At 39.7% G+C, this 18,232-nt stretch overlaps 1 long non-coding RNA gene across 1 annotated transcript in view; it reads left to right on the forward strand.

Annotated features, from left to right (window-relative positions):
• Positions 1–18,232, forward strand: part of LOC114437563 (uncharacterized) — an 87,655-nt gene that overhangs the window by 4,039 nt on the left and 65,384 nt on the right. The gene's annotated exons all lie outside the window — the stretch shown is intronic.

The raw sequence follows: 18,232 nt of genomic DNA on the forward strand, positions 1-18,232 counted from the left end.
AAGTTGGCATGATAGAAAAATATTTTTGACTTTAGTAAACAGATCAGACTTTTACTGAAAATAAAATAAAAATATCCCGACAGCTGTGATAGAGCTCAGGACTCAACCTGAGCATGCCTGCTGTGTAAACACATGATTAGACTGTAACTGATCAAATGTGACTGTGTGACAGCTTACCTGTCTGAAGTGAGGAAAAGTAGCCTGCACAGTGTCATTTGCAAGAAGATCCTGATTGATTCTGTCTTCATGTCATGGGTAATTTGTAATTGTAAATGATTAATGAAGTTTAGAAGGAGAAAGAGTGCATTCTTCATTTGGAGATGCTCAAATGGATCCTGCTGCCATATGTAAAGGGACTGAAAACCAGCTGCAATAAACAAACTCTCTGTACTCAGAACTGTCTGCACTTGATGAGGTCACTCAGGCAAATGTTAATGCCAGGTGTTAACAAGCCCCTGAAAACAGAGCCTATAGTGAAGACTGATAGAAAGACTTCAGCCTGGAAAGAAAATGGAGCCAAAGTTAAAAATTAGGCTTTTCTTTAAAGGAGGACTGTTGGCATGTTTTCAGTACAGGAGGAGTAGGAGGAGGAGAAAGCAGAGCACTGTCAGACTGCCTGTCCGGATGTGTCTCCTATTCAGTTGGATCAGGATCAGCTATGATATTTTGCAGCTGCTCTGCAGAAATGAACATCTTGGTGATGCTTATTATGCCATCTTACATACTATAGGAATGCAGTTACATGGGCTACACATCGAAGTATCCATATCAACTGGACTTGGTTTGTTACATTACAGCCATTCATAAATTAATTTTATGCTGTTTCTGTGTTGGATTATGCTGTTTGTTTAGTATACGTCTTACAAAAGTGTCCCTTTCCCCTAATTTTACTAGAATTCAGCATGCATGGGTTTATAGAACGTAATATTTTTATGTTTTAGTCCATAAATGCCATCCAAAGGTTTTATAATGAGTGATGCATTGACTTTAGTACAGCCTTTTGCTACATACTAAATGTAATCTAATTAACAGCTGTGCCTTATTTTAAAGAAGTACACTGTGTTTCTTTGCCTACTCTCTGAGGCATGTCATGCAGGTTTTTTATGATCAGTGAAGTAAAAAGACAAGATGTTTTTTTTAATTGTAGCTTGTACAGCAAGGTAGTCAAAACAGTTGTTGTTGGGTGTTTCTTGTTGTCTGGTAGGTACTGTATATCGACTGGCATCATTGTAAAGTTGTGGTGCTGAGAATAATTAAGTGCTTAAGTCAAGGCCTGGCAGTGCAAGTCCCAAAAGTAATGAGTCACCTATCCATACATGCACAATAGATGTTCCGCTGTTTATTTACAAAACCAAATACACCCATGTAGATTCCTGTTTGAGGAAGCTTTTGTTACTGAAGAATAATTTTACTGTACACAATACATCCCCTATCCTCTTATGCACTGCTGGGAAAATGCTGGTGTTTAATCTCATTGCAGAAGAATCTGCGCTTGATGAAGCATTACTATGAGTGTTTTTGCAGTCTGATTCTGCTGCTTTGTGCTGTTTTTGACACCATGGGAGGGAGAGTAATTCAATTGGCAACAGCTTGTAGCTATGTAGTTTAATTTATTGGTGGTAAAAGTCTGACCTCTAGTGGTCAAGAAACATTAACACAACACAACAAATGTCATGTGACATTGTACTCAGTGTGTTGAAGATCTAAACTTAGGTGGGCATGACTGTAAACCCACTGCAGTTACTTCCTTTACATTGTGTCTAGTACTGACATCCTGATGTAGGATGATTGCTTATTATAAATCTAATCTAAAATAATGTTTCATTGAAATTTATTAAAGTTTTTCTTCCTCAAAAGGCATTTTACGGAAATGTATATAGTTACTGTAAACACTGATCATTATGTTTTATTATGATGTTTTGTTGGATTATCAGAAATTTGTTCAATGTTACATGTATTTGTTGTAAATATTTATGAAAATTGAAAATGCTTTTAATCAATTCATGTTTGATTTCTACAAATGGATAATAATGTTATAAACTATAAACTTTTCTCATAGGCACATACAAAAAAATGAAATATGGAACACTGACAATTATTTTAATGCTCACAACCATCATGGTTGCTGTTCTCACTTATCACCACTAGATAGCAGAAAAGTCAAGCTAATGGGTTTTAATGGCTCACTCAAAGAATCATTGTATCACAGTGGTTGTAATGTAAAAGAACATCTGTCAACTTCAATCTGAGGACTATAATAATAAGGGCTTTCTTAAGTTAATTTACAATGCAACACAAAAGGACATTGTTTCTGTCTATATTTTATTGGAAAAAGCAGTATTTTTCACCTAAGATGCCGAAGTTATCGAAGCATCGAATCGTTTTGCTGTTCAAGAACTTGTATACAAGTTTCCAAAGACCCACGCAATCAAAGAATAGGTATTTCTATCTAATTATATCACCAAAAAGTTGTAGTAAGACTTCAAATCCAGCCATAATCAGTTTATTCAGATCAGTAATTGAGGTCAAGACCATGTAGTACAAACGTGTACATTATGAAAAAAAAATGGCTCACACCAATATGTAATACCAGAAGTGCAAACATTTTCAAAGAAGGCAGATTTAAAATAAACACACTGGTACACTGGTTTTCTGCGGGAGTCGTCTGACCTTTTCAATGCAGCAGCTAGTTATCGTAGCCTTGACTGTCTAGTGTTAACAATAGGAAGCAGACATGTTAGGGTTGTGAGTGGTGCAGCTGATGGCAAGAGAAAGAACTAACAATCCAGCTCCTCTGTGTGGGTCTGTTTCTCTTTGAAGTTGAGCTAAATGACCTTTTGTGGGCCCTGTGACCCCCAAAGTCTGACCTCAAGTTGGAAGTTTATACTAGAAGCAAAACCAATCTAGACTATGTTCCGCAGAGAGGATGGATGTGGATTAGAGGGGAATGTTGTGAGTGTGTGGCTGTGCATGCTTGTATGTGTGTTAGAAATGGAGAGCATAACTGAAAGAAAGAGGGAGAGCGAGAAAGAGAAGTTAATGCTGATAAAAAGGTAAAAAGGCCAGTTAGAGACAGAGAGACCTATTCAGAATGCTTATGTGTGGTAGGAAGGATGTAGTATTTTGAAACCCTAAACAGAGTGAAATTTCACAGGGAACAGAACTGAGCGATATTGTTGCCTAGTGTTATTCCTTCATTTTGTACTCTGAATCTCTTCTTGTTATGTAGTGGATGGCTCAGGATGCTTGGGAGTCACATAAAGGTTAGTGAACATTTTTGTGGTGTATTTTAATTGAAAGTAAACTTTCCCTGATGAAGACCTTCCAGGGAAAGGTGAGGTTTGTGTTGTAAGGATGAATTGCATTATCACATGTACACTGGTGTGTGTCAGACAGTACATTTGTAAAAATGGAAGCTTGGAGGATAAGGAGGATGAGAGGTTGTGAATTAATATAGCTGGGTTGTGTTGGTCAGTAATACAAACATGCGCAAATTTACACAAACTCATCACTACACTGCACATACACAGAGGTTCTAGTGTGTGGGATTACAGGAGGAGAAACAATCTGAGTTCCCCAACTAACTGTGTTTATCCAGGCTGGCCGAGGAGGCCTCTTACTGGGCTGCCTCAGTCCACCTCCAAGCCCCTACTGGCTCCAGCCCCTGTTGATCTAGACATTGTGGATTATTTCAGCCCCAAGACCATACTTTAAGCTATTTCGGCCAGTCATATATTTTTTCCTCAAAACCTTGTTTGTTACATTGTGTAAGTGTGCTTATGTGGATCTAACAAATACAAAGTCAGAAATTTGAAATGATGTTGATAGTGGATGGACACTACCTGCCTACTAGTATATTGTACAAAACCTACATGCAAATCAATTCTTTACCAGAATTGCTGTAGATATGAGTTGCAGAGCATGTGTAATGCTACTGTAATGTGCTTTGTTTGGTTATGTGTAGGTGTTAATGTCAACTGAACAGGATGGTTTTCACTGCGCTGTATTGAAGAAATTGCTCCTTTTCCTCAGTGTAATTGGCCTTTCCTCTTCTGGCTTGTCACATCAAGATGAATGACTTAATTCCTGAAGGCATATGGCCCTAATCTGCTTAATTAGAACAAATAAATCTAGCAGATTGGGTAAAGGTAACCATAGAATTTAAGTGAAGTTCGCTTACAAAATGGCCCTGAAGATCAAAACACAATGACTCCAGCCTTTCTGAAATGTTGTGTTTTGTGAAATGTTTTTTTTTTGTTTTATCCTGCTATATCTTGCACCCTTTTACAGTGGAGATATTCAAGTATTCTGAGTGAGTGCATGTCTTTTTCCTTAGCATCAGGAAAGGAAATACTGTAAAAATACTTGAACTGAAAAGACATGAGTGGTGCGCCTGTATCCATGTCTGCATCTATTCATCTTTGGGTGTGAAACTGCAGATGAAGCAGTAATAATATTTAAGATTCTTACCCCTAATACTTTGTCTTTCTTTTTCCCACACTTTACTGCTTGTCTGTCTGTGTCAGACACTCCCCATATGACTTCTGCTCTGCTGTGCATGTTCAGGTCAGATGCATGATTTACAATTTTTTCTCAATTATCTATGAACTGACAATGACATACAGTACATAAAGCAATAATAGTAGTAATAGTGAGTAATATTATTTCCCTACAGTATCTAGAATATACTTTTCCTGCACAATAATGGCCATGGCAACAATTACTCCACAACTGTAATGCCATGTACTAATATATCTACATTTATGGCTCTGCTCATTGTTTATTTTGGATGTGATAGGTGAAATTATATCAGTTGGAAGACTATGACTCTTGTTAAACCTTGTCTAAATCAAGAAATACAGTTTATAAACTCCTCACGAGGCCATTTAAGGGTAGGCCAAAAAGCCAGTCGTATCATGGTTGCCTCTATCTTAAAATTCCCAGCTTTAACAGAGGAATAAACATATTTACAGCCTGGTACAAAAACAGTTTGCAATAAGACACTATGCTGTGCCCTTTTTCCCAATGAATGCTGTTCTGCGGTGTGTTTTTTGCCCACTAAATGTTTTTTCTGGAATTTACATTACTAGTCATGTGATGGCTGATCTATTGGCTGTTCTGCCCATCTGCTCTCAAATGACCCAGCTCTTTAACCAGGCTGAGCAAAAGTAAATGATTTTATTCATCAACCAGCCCCTCCTGGGCATTAGGTACCACCAGGCTGCCTCTTTCCTCCTGAACCTACTGTACACAAATGAGCCAGCTATCACTTGTAAAAGGAGTCATCAACACTTCTAAACACATACAGTCTTCCCACCCCTTACTCATTCAACCCATACCTTGGCTACACAATGCATAGAGATGTTCTCTACAAAGACACAAATGCGCTAGTTTTACTCTCACACAGTTTCAGGACCATTTACTGGAAAGTAGGGCAAGGGTCAGGAGGGCTTTATGTGGTGGTTTATGCTGTGGTGTGCATCCTTGTGTGTTTATTTGTGTCTGTTTATATTTATGTGAGGTCTAGAGTGGATAAGAAGAAGTGTGAGACACAAATGATGCAGAGGGCCCAGCGGAGGGGTACCCTGATAGGTCCCAGAATTTCCCCAAGCAGCACCCAGCGTAGAGGAACAACTATGGCCTTTGTTGGTCACCCTGTGGATCTCACACACAGTTAATATAGACTTTTCCCACTGACTCTGCCAAGAGTCTGAAGTCATTTAATGAAGTGGCGGCTGAGTTTAGAAGGAGCCAGTGTGCTCGCTGCTTGCGCTGACAGAATGGAAAATGTCTGTGTTATGCAGCGAACAGCAAGTGACAAGAGGAGTATGTTCTGATACTCACCTCTCTGTGCACACACACAAATGTATTGAGAACACACTCACACATGCAGGCACATATAACAAAAGCTCCATGAAGAAAGACACAGCGATTACACAAATTCACACATGCACATCCTCTGGATGCTTCTGGCTCATCCATTCATGGATACATCATTGATACTGACAGGTTTGTAATCAGCTATGATTGGGTCTAACAATAGGTTTTCTAAAGAACTCACATCCATGTAAATGTAACATTTGCGTTTGGGCTCTGCTTCGTTTGTGTGTATCTAAATATTTTTTGTGTACATTAAGAGTAAATTAAAATTTCTCAAGCCTAATTGTTTTACAAACTCTTTGTAGTTATCCCTTTGTTTGGTTCATTTATTACAGCCAAACTTCACCTTTCATGTCCATTTTCATGGTTGTCTATTTATCCACTTCTGCTATGAAAGGACAGTATCTCTGTATGTATTTGGTCACACTTCTTTTCAAGTCCCTGTCTTTTCATCTATCTACGGGCAGATTGCAGTCTGTTTTGGTGTGCTATTGTGCAGCTGTCAGTTATTTTCAAAACACTCGAGTGTCATTTGCCTCAGATTCCATCCCTTTCAATTCTCACTTCTTTTCTATTGCTTGTCTAGCGTACATCTCATTGAGTGTGCATCAGCAGGCAGATTCATTCTTCTCCCCTTCTAAAAGCACATTTCTTTTTTCATAGCTGCCATAAGCCTCCTTTTTAAATCTAGGGACAATGTGTTTTTGTCCATCCTCCTCCATCCTTTTCAGTGGAGAGTGCAGGGATTCTCTCTTTCTCTCCTGCTCTCTCTCCTGCTCCACTCTCTCACTTTTTTTTTGAGGGCATCTGGGGGGACCCCTGAGCGTGGTGCTTCCCTTGAAGCTCAATTGTTTGTCTGTAATGAAGCATGATGAAAGATAACAGAATGAAATGTAATAATTCATGCAAGCCTCGGTGAGAAGCACGTGGCTAGCGGTTGGCCTGGGCCGTGATAGCCTCCTGTTCAGTTCCCAGAACAATGCTTGGGCCCTGCCAGCACCACTTGCCCTGCTTTGGTCCAGCGATCTTGTTGTGCTGTGCTCTTGCTGCTCTCTCACTTCTATTCAGAGTCACTTAACGTTGGAAGGCTCTCTGTGATCACTGGCATGCCAGCACATCTCTTTGGGAAACGGGGCAAACTGTCTCCTTGGACTCACTGTCTTTTTGGAATTCCTTCATTCTTTACCCCTCGCCTCTTGCTTTATATGTTTGGGACATCTTGTCAGGCTTTTGACCCTTGGTAGAGTTTCAGCCTCAACCCCTTGATGCTGCATAATGTTCTCCCTCTGTTGTTTGATTTTTGTAATTGTGTCTCAGTTTCTAAAACTTCAGAGGATGATTTCAGGAACACATAGATGTTTTATGCCAATTATTTATCGAGGGAAAGTGGAAAGTCTTTACGAACAGTGGCATTCAGAACCAAACACCTTTGCAGTCTACCACTGAGTACTGGGCAGCTTCACCAGAATAAAGGCCACATGGACAGAAGTTGTCTGTAACTTTTGTCACTCTGTTTGCCCAGACATTTTTCCAGCTGCTCGGGATTTGAACTAACAGCACCTCTTTGTCACAAGACCTCTTCTCTAACTTCTGTCCCATTTTCATGGCATTGTAACCCTGATTAAAGCACTCCATCCACTTGCCAGCTACTGTTCACTTGCAACATTAGCAATCAAGGAATTTAAACTCTGAGATATGCAAAGAATTTACTCCATGGCAAGAGATTGAGACAGCCAGTGACCTCCCTGCTCTGTGCTCTTATTCAATAACTTTCCCAAGGGAAGACTAAGAATGAAAAGAGCAAGACAAGTCAGTATATTGAGCTGTTGAATATTAGCAGGTACCAAAAGCATTATTTGAAGACTGTTTGTCTCCTTAACGCCTGTACTGGCCTATGACAAATTATGCAGCGTGGTGATGAAGGATGGCAAGTATGAAAGCAAGAAGACAGATCAGAAAACAGAGACTTAATTGATGCTCCATTCCAGCAGTTTGGGTTTTTTAAGAAGAGAGCTTATATGCATATGTGTTTAATGTACATTGCAGCACACAGTGTAAACTCTTGTGTACATGTTGGGCTTAGAAAATATTACCATGCTTAAAGGGGAAAAACAACAGCTTAATGGAAATCATATCTTTGCCATCATCTAAGTAAATAAAACTTTGATATGTCTTTGGATCCATATGTCTATGGATTTTGGACATTAGAGAGACATTGCTGTCCTCTCAAAGGCCACACATGCACAACAATTCTGTTGCACGTCATCTGATTCTTTAACATCATGAAATATGTAAGACTTTAACCTTTTAAGTACACGCGGCCCGAGGACGGGACGGTTCATGTTTTCACTGCAATATCTCCGTCTGGGCGCAGCCATTTTGTGCTCTTTGTTGACAACCTACACCTCGTTGGAAAGCCACTTCCCTACTCTATTGATTGACAGCTCGTTTGACCATACAAAAGGATCGAGGGCCTGTCCCTAGCCAAAAGAATCCAATGAGCGACTATATCGAGCGAAGCACCTCCCCCCACTCTTACGCTTGTATTTTCAGCCCATTATATTTGACGCTGAATCTGATGCAATGGACGTATAGCCAATAAGATTTCCGTCACGGGGATGTCCCACATGAAGGGGTTGTGGAAGGAGGGTGGGCTACAGGCCTAAGCGTAAACATGAACAATGGATGCCGGCTGTCCATGCGTAAATGCGTAATAGTGAGAGTGAGCGTATATCTCCATTCCAGTGGTATTTCCAGTGACCAGAGAGATGGCGAAACGCATGGAAAAGAAGAATTACACTGTTGAAGAAGTTATTGAAGAGTGTACGAGACGGGAAAGCGACTTTTCTGACGAGGATGTGTCGGATGCGCAAAGTTATGTGTCGTCTGTTGACTCGGTGGAGGAGGACATGTTCATTGAAGGAGAAGATATTGTCCATGACAAGTAAGTAACTTTTATACATGTTGCAGTTTTATAAATAGAATGTAGACGTTTCAAAGAATTAGTGAATACAGTGTTGTGTCCTTTGTTTTGTTTACCTGTGTGGGGGAGGTGTGCGCTTTTACTATTCCTCCAAAAGTAGTTGTGGAGGACTGATTTGTGAGGTGAACAATGAATACAGCTACAGTTGTTCTGTGAATGAATATCTGATATATACATACAACCATACATACATCTATAGTTATTTTGTTTTATATATATTTTGTGCATTTTTAGGCAAACACTGTGTTCTATTTCATTTACCTGTGTGGGTCCTTTGTTCTGTTTACCTGTGTGGGGGAGGTGTGTGCTTTTACTATTCCTCCAAAAGTAGTTGTGGAGGACTGATTTGTGAGGTGAACAATGAATACAGCTACAGTTGTTCTGTGAATGAATATCTGATATATACATACAACCATACATACATCTATAGTTATTTTGTTTTATATATATTTTTTGCATTTTAGGCAAACACTGTTCTATTTTGTTTACCTGTGTGGTGTGCACTTTTACTATTGATTTGTGAGGTGAACAATGAATGCAGATACAGTTGTTCTGTGAATGAAAACCTTATTTTTTGCATTTTAGGCAAACTGATTCAGATACAGAGTGGGAGCCAAGCACCAGAGCCAGAGCAGCCTCCTACTCCCAGTGTACAACATCACAAGCCAGTCTACATCTCTGGTGACAGTAAGACACCCATCAAGCTTTCTAGCTGTGCTTTGTAGCAGCCCGTGACTGTAACAGTGGCATACTGAGAACAACATGTGGCTGTGAAACCTGTGGAATTGTAAACATGTAAACAGTTTGCTGTAAGTAGTTTGGGTATTTGTTTAGATAAAGGTGTTGTTTTTGACCATATCTCTTGTTCTGAGTCTTTTCTTGTGATGCACAATTTCAGTTTCAGTAGAATAATGAGCATTCAATGTGTTTTTGCTTCACTAACATTATTTCAATCATACTAATAGTGAATCTGAATATGGAATGAGGTTCCTCTAAGTGGCACCTTTCATTAGAGCTCTCATTGATGTCTGTATGTTGAAGCATTCCAGAGTTATGCACTTTGGTGCCAAAGTGTCCATTTGGAGACTCCAAATGGCACTTTTTGGAGAGCGCCTGGGAATACCTACAGAAAAACCTGTCCCAAATGGTCATTTCTTGTCCAATTACTATCTACTTTTAACTGGGAATAGGTAAGACTTCAGCCTGTGTCACTATATTGTCATCTAATCAACATCACCATGCTCCAGTTGTCAAGCAGCCTTTTTTTACAAAAAAAATTTAGGCGAGCTACAAAATCTTTTTATTTCTCTGTGTTTAGACTTCTCTCACTGTTAACCATTTGCAATTGCAGTAAATCACACAGCTAAAATAAAAATTTCAGAGTGTTACCTTCACAATGAGACCAAGCTTTTGCACATACTCCTAAGGGGTCACAAACAGCTTGTAGTTTAATTTGGGTATGCCTTTGACAGGCGTTTCATCAACTATTGGGGGTGGTGTTAAAGGGTTAAAATTTGGCTCATGTCATGAAAAATGGAAATGGAAGTGAAAGCAGCACATTTTTAATGAAATGCAAGAGGCAAACAGTCAAGGTACTGTATGTCAGGAAAACAAGAAGGCCAATAAAAGCTACATGGCTGGGATTTGCTGGGGCTGCTGTTGGCACTGATGTACTACTTTCCTCCATTGTTTAAAATTTTGACAGCACGTTGGGTGTGTATGCTTATTGGCAAAACACCTTACAGATTCTAACTTGAGTGGTTAAAATAAATTGATTATAATTTATATGCCCACATATCAGATATATTGCATTTAGGACCACATGCGCAATGTGACTTACATGCATAAAACATTGGGATTTTTAAGGGCACTGATGATTAATAGTCATATAGTATTTGGTGGACAGTCATTAAAGAGCAGTTTGTAATTGGAATATTAAGTAAAATTATCAATAGAATGTAAAGAAACATTATCCAAGATACGTTGTGAAGTTACACACACAAGTTGTGAATTTCCCCTGCGGGGGACTAATAAAGGATTATCTTATCTTATCTTAAATTAAAAACAGGGCAACATATGTGAACACACACAGTATGAGTATATAACTCTGTTATTTGTTGCATGTTTAGATATTGCAACAAGTGTTGTTCACTGTTGCATATGGTACAAGAGATACCACCTTGGTTCTTGTGAAGAGGAGTTGTTGCATGGCCAATTGAAAAATCATTGTGTATTTTTTCTGAATAAATGTGCATGTGTTTTGTCTGAAGGAGGCTTAGTTTTTCACAGAGATCCAGCTTAGCTTGAATCTTGCGCCGGCTAATACAACACAACCTTTAGAGGGATGGACAGGGTACTAAGAAAGATTAAAACAGAATGAAAGAGAGTCTAACTGTAAGTGTGCTTTGAGTGTGCCAGTTCACCAGTTTGGTGGTCTTCCTCTGAAGGTTGTTAATTAGAGCAGAATGTGGACTACAGTTCTACTGCCAGCACTGATGAAAAGAGGAAAGGGAGAGAGAGAGAGAGGATAAACTGTGTGGCTGCCAAGGAGGAGGAATTTGTGATAGGTTGAGAGTGGTTCCAAATGGTAGAGCAAAGCATGGAGTCTCCCAGAGTTCCTGCCTCCTGACCCATGTGTTTCCTACAGGCTTCTTGAGCCACCAGACTCAGACACCCAAGTACAGTGTACAACTGTTGACAGGAGCAGCAGAGTCAATGGGAAATTGCAGTGAGGAATGGGTGTAGTTGATTTGAATTCAAATTTGCATTAAAACCACAATCCTGATTTTGATTGTATACTATTTTTGCAAATGTCCTGAGTAATAGTTCATATAGTTTTTAAAAACACTCATGCTAAATGAATGGTAATAGGAAACAGGTCAGGTACCTGATCAATGCAGAACAGGGCTCTAGACTAACTTGATGCACTGGTGCACCTAAGAAACTTTAGGCGCACCAGCACAACATTTCGGCGCACCACATCTTAACACCCACCTGCACACTTTACACTGCAATTTGTTCTTAATCACTGTCCATATATTTTTGTACACATCAGTACATTTTATAACGGGCTTAATAATCACATATCATCCTAAAATGAATTTGGACCTTGTATAATGAACAGTTATTAAAAAATATTTTAATACTGATAGTACTCATTTAAATTATGGACAAACTAGCCAACAAGTCTGCCTGACAGAAATCCATAATGAAGATTCAAAGTTACAGCACTCTTCAGTTCCCTGTTTGCTTTCTCTCTGTATTTTCTGGCTGTCGCTCCTCACTTATCTATCTGCCAATGGGAATTGAAATTTAAAAATGATCATATACATCTTTATTTATTTGATAGTTGTGATTGAGATATATATTTTGTTTTCTTCAACATGTTTCTAATGCAGCTACAGTATCTTTTCTCTCATCTTCCTCACCTCTCTTGCCTTAGTTTCTTCTGTGTCTCCTCTCTTTCTAAAGCTGAGCTCCAGCTGACAGACTTTTCATTCTGTCTGTTACAGTTTTAGCTGTATGCAGATATCATACTGGCAGACAATGCTCCACTATAGCAGGATAATAACAATACTTTTTAAATGGGCGTTCATCATTTAACCATGTACTATAACTCCTTAAAACCTGCTGACTGCTGTCAGTCAGAGTGAATTAGCCTTCATGGATGGAACCACACAGGTCAAATAATGCTGTCTGTCAGACCTGTTGTTCTGTTATAATGCTACGAGCACGTCACGCCCCCTCCCTGAACATTATCGGCTCGTTATAATCCGCCATTCGGGTCAACAGCAAATTAGCAAAACCTGCATAGTAGCAACAAATCCTGCTCCTCCGCTACATGTTCACCTAAACTGCGCTTTCTGCTGTTCTGCAGCGAAACGTCTTTAATACCTGTCTGTCTCTACACACACGTTTCAAAAAGTCCGGGCCGAAACAAACTTTGTTTTTGTTCTTAGCACCTCAGGAACACGAACAGATTTCCCTGTTTTCGTGGAGTATGGAATAAGCTTTATCACACAGCATCAGCTCCGCACAGCATATGTCCATGTTGTTCTTCTTCTTCTGGATTTTTGGCAGACAGTCTCAGCTGACTGCAAATGTATACACACACACGCGGGGTCCCGCCCTTCACTGTCTCTGATTGTTTTAGACCACGATCTAAGCCTGATGTTTGTCTGTTGGACAGAGTCGCGGAGAATGTATCTCCCTCTAACAGCTGGTCGCACCAGTGCTACCTCAAATATTTTTTGGTTGCACCATTGAGAAATTCTAGAGCCCTGCAGAAATTTATTAATTAATTTATTAATTAATTTCATTTAAACACAACAATTTCACAAGTTACTTCACTGCAGTTCTTTAAATATGCACACATAAGAAAAACATACCAGTTCTGGAACTGTCTGTCATATTGTATATCAGTATTATTTAGTCACTACTAGGCCTTAAGGATTAACCCAATAAGGTGCTTCATAAACGAGAACAATCTTTATCCAAATATACCATTGTGTCACTAAAATTATTTACCCTCACACACCAACACTCCTAGTTTAACACAATACAGATCCTAAGAATGGAGAAGTTGGATGGAAAACACCATTATGTCATCCTAGTTGCACCCTCCCTAACTGGCCACACTGTGGTGCTTTGTGTGCAGCAGACAGAAGAGTCAGAGTAATTGGACGAATCCTTTGCTGTATCTGATACTGCCATATGTACAAATAGGAACTTTTTTCATTATTTATGGACAGCGTTTAGACATTTTACATTAAATCATTTGAATTTTCAAAGCAATAAATATTTCTGATATCTTTACATTTTGTTTTATTCAGCCAACATAATCAATTAAAATGTGAAGCTGAGAATTGTTTTGCATTTGACAGTCAGCTAAGATTGTTTCCCTACTACAGAGCTGCATTAAAATCAGTAACTGTAGTTGGTGATTTCATGTGCAGAAAACTTTGTTAAAAAAAAAAAAAAACATTCCATCCTCCTTGCAGTCTGCCTCTCTCTCCCTTTCTCTCTGGTCTGCCTCCTAACATCTGCTCCCAGCCAGCCACCTGTCTCCTGTCAGATGCAATATTAATGGACGCCATACACTTGTTAATTATTTCCCCCTGAATGTAGTCATGTCAAGCCGAATATGCATAACAGGATTGTAAAGAACCATTTTATTAGAGGTGATCACTCTCTTTCTCCCTCCTCTCTCTCTTTCTCTGTCCCTGTCCAAATGCCGTCTCTCAGGTCTTTCTATCCGCTGAAGTGGTATGGTGTATGTGTGTGTCTGTGTGAACTCAGCGTGCCTCCATACTCAAACTACAGCTTGTTTCCCAGGAGACACACAACTGCGTGTGCTAGGAGGGTGGCAGAGGGATGGTCGAAGGGGCCGATGGAGGGGATGGAAGGGGGTGGCATGTTGAACTGGGGCTGGGAGGGGAGGTGGTGGTGGTGGTGGTGGAGGATTTGAGGGGTGAAGTAATGAGAGGTGTTGTGGGAGGGGAGCTGCGGAGGGGGTGGCAGAAAAGCGAGGCGAGGCCAGGCGGGTGGCATGGCAGTGGGGCCTCCTTGTGTCCCGGTCCCCCTTGTCCCTCCTGGTCCCTTTCTTGCGGACAGCATCTGCAGCCTGCTTTACATGCAAAACACACCCTGCAGAGAGGGCGTCTACACATGGGGCTAAGGGGAGAAGAAGAAAAGCATTCCTGAGGCTGTGCTGGGAGAAGAGGGAGGTGGGTATCTTCAACAGCCTCACTCTACCAGTGTCTCTCCCAGATGAAGCTATGGGGGGATGCAGTAATTAGGAATGAGAGGATAAATTCACTTCAGATTATTTTGCTTTCAATCTGGCTTGAGCTCATTTCCATACACAACCAAAACTATTGTTTTTGTCTTCTTGGCAAGTGTAATTTACACTATACCTATCAACAAACTGTGCACTGATGTCTGTCTTTCTGTTTAGTCCTACAGTAAGCTATCAAATTTGTGAACAAGAGTGTGTATAGTATTTGAAGAAAGGAAGCATTTATTTACTCTCTAATTTTTTCCATCTCCTAACTTCTCCTTACCAGAGGGCAAGTTGTCCTGAAACTAGTTAATCCATCGTTGTCCCCAGTGCTGGCAGTAAGGAGCCCCATTGTTAATAGAGGAAAAAACATTGTAGAACCAAGGTCTAATACTATAACAATATACTTTATTCCATGTTTTTTTTTCTTCTTCCTTCCGTCATGCAGTGTTAAAACAGTGTGCTGCCCCAAACAATGTATTTAACATTACCCAGATATCACAGCATGTGAGTCATCTCATGCAGAGAACACGGTATATGTGGGTCCACTGGCAAGGGAGGCACACACCTGATATTTTCTAGTTATATTCTTGAAAAAAAAATAGTTCTATAACCACTCAGTATTTACAATAGTCACATGTAATTTCTCTCAGGTCCCAATACAGCTGAGTGTCTTTTAGAAGAATTAGGAGAATTAAAGAAAATACCACAAAGACAGTTTAATGTGACACAGACAGTGTAGTCAGAGCAGGACTGTCAGTTTGTGCCTGCTTTCTCCAAAGTCAGTCTGAGGTCACCAAATGTCTTGGCTTTATGCACTCTGCCAGTGTTTGAGGAGAAGTATAATTGACTCATAGGAGGGATTTGGGATCCTCAAGTGACATTTGGTGGTGTTTCATCTGACGCAGGAAAGGTTGTCTTTCTTTGTCAGCCATGACGGGAAAATGGGAAGAAATTTTAAATGTGGTTGTGGTGCCACTTGTCTTTGTCAGCCAATCTGTCTGCTATGAGATTCTTTCATCTTAGGTTTTAGGAAAGACTCAGAGCAGATGTCTTCATTAGTGTGTAACTTAGACATATTATCCTCTGGACAGATAATTGTTTGATCTGTATATATAACTAAAGACTTGGCAGGAAAAGTGAGTTCATCGAAATGAAAGTGGCCGCATTTTTTTCCTCCTTCCTTACATCCATCTTCCCTTGCATCTGCCCTTACATTTCACCATATTTAGACCTAATAAATGAGCATGGTTATGTGGCTCTCAGGCTAACTGCAAGCCTGACAAGAACATTACATAGTGATGCCATCATGCCATTGATCTTTTCATCATTTCTGCCATCCCTTCTCCTTTCCTCTGTTCAGCAAAGCTCCTCTATAAAATGCATTGTGTTCAATCACATATCTGAATCAACAGCTTATGAACAACTCAAGCTGCTTTCTGCCTTGTCTTCAATTTTCAAATGACCACTGGCAAACCTGTCACTTTTGGTATTTGTCTTTCCCATTCCCACCAATGGAAGCTTCCTCTTTTTTTCCTCACAGAAGTGAATTGTGTAAGATTGCTGTCTTTGTGTAACTAGTGTGTGCAATAATAAACTGAGGAAATGAGTGCTATTGCCTCACTTAACATTATACATATCAGGAGGTAGATTGCTGCTGGTTCAGGTTTCAAAGTACATGCTGTCAGAAGCAGTAGTTTATAGGAGAGATGAATGGGTTGTTTCCATGCCATTATGTCAATCAAACCACAGTTTGACCCCTGTCTAAATAAACACTTTCTTTTAAATTCACCAGGGAGAATACTGTTTCAGTGATTTACTTGAATGAATACCAACAGAAACAGTCTGTGTGTGGAATACCTGAGATACATTATAAGTCAGTCAGCACATTGTACTGCTAAAAAAAATATTCAGCTTTGTCTGTAGTCACAACTCAGGTACTTCCTATGACCAGACAGATGTTTGGGACTGCACTTCTGTATGTCCAGATACAATTATATATAACCTCTGATGCTGATCATGAAGCCCATTACAAAACCTAGTCTAGTCTAGTCTTTTTTCAAAGAGGATTTGTTCTGTTCAGTGTTGCCTTTTTTCTTCCACACATACAGTGTGCTTACAATATATTGTTCAGTCCACATTTGGTGTGACAAGCCCCTGTATTTCTGGAATATTTGTTAATTGTTCATGTGTTACATTTTTACATATTGCATATGGTTTATTGTATTCCCTTCTAAAGGTAAGAATCCAACAACCCCTGTTAACAGTAACACCCCTAGATCTTTAGTAAGCTATAGTCAGGGCCTACTGTGAATCAATGAATCATGCCAAGTTGACTGTTAGATAAATTCGAATGAATTATAGGCTACTATGCAACTCAGGACAGAAAGCTGTATTAAGTAGTTAGGGTTAGTAGTTGGCAAGTCAGGCACTCAGAGGTGAGCATAAACGTCATCCCCTTTGTATTTTTGTTTCCTGTTATAGCAATGGAGAAAGTAGGAGGAAGTCTCATTTTTGGAAGGTTTCATGTGTGTGCTTGCTCAGGCTTGCATGTGACTGGGATTCTGCGAAATACAGAATCCAAGAAGCTGCTGGGAGACCTCAGGACCAGTAGTTCCTTTAGCTTGGACTGTTGGGATGACTGGCTGATTGAGTAGTTGCCTGGCTTGGTCGCTGCTTTGTTCTGGGCCAAAAACAGGAACTCCAGGGATCTTTTTTTGTGTCCTCCTCCAGCACATATCTTATATTATTGCACAATAGAAAGGAAACCCCACATTTACCAGCTAATTCTTTACCACTTGATTTCTCTCTTTCGCTTTTTTCTTTCTCTTAGTTTCTTTCACTGTTTCTTCTCTTGCAAAAAAGCCTCTGGCATGCCCAATTCCAGATATAAATTATTATAAAGGGAAGAGGCAAAGCATTGTATAATTACTAACATACAAAATTAAGATCATGTTTTGAGACCAGCTCTAATCTTAGTTAGATACTTCTGTGTGCTCCCCAAAGCCTGTGTTTTATGGTGTTGTGCAGAGTGAGTGGTACAGTCCACTGTGTTGCATCCTCGAATGGAAACTCCTATAAAATAATCCAGTCTTCTCTTTAAAAGGGGATGTTTTACTTAGCTGTTTGTGTGCTTCACAGTCTATGAGGTCTCCAGTGCTCACACCCTAACTGGAATGCTCTGTGTAATTGTGCAACATACAGATAATATTTGTTTATTACATTCTGTATGATTCTGGGTCAAAGCTTGTGTGTGTTTTTGTGTGGCTGGGTGCATCTATAATGTGTGTCAGTATAAATGTTCCCACAAATTCATATGTATCTCATTAATGCAGATGACAACACCCCTAAAGCGTGGAAAAAAAAACAAACAGCAATAAAAAGAACAAGTAACAATACAATTACAGTGAGATTCTTGAATGGTGCCACATCTTAAATGAACAACAGAGCCTTTTCATGGGACCCAACATCATTTGGTTACATTTATTGTATGGTGGTTTACATTAAAAGTTTGCCTTGAGTTTGTCCTATGAAAATTGTATTTCCATTGCAGCTAGTAATTGTGGGTCTTCTATATCCATGAGTGCTGG

Source organism: Parambassis ranga, chromosome 6, assembly GCF_900634625.1.
Source record: "Parambassis ranga chromosome 6, fParRan2.1, whole genome shotgun sequence".
Classification (NCBI taxonomy): Eukaryota; Metazoa; Chordata; class Actinopteri; family Ambassidae; genus Parambassis; species Parambassis ranga.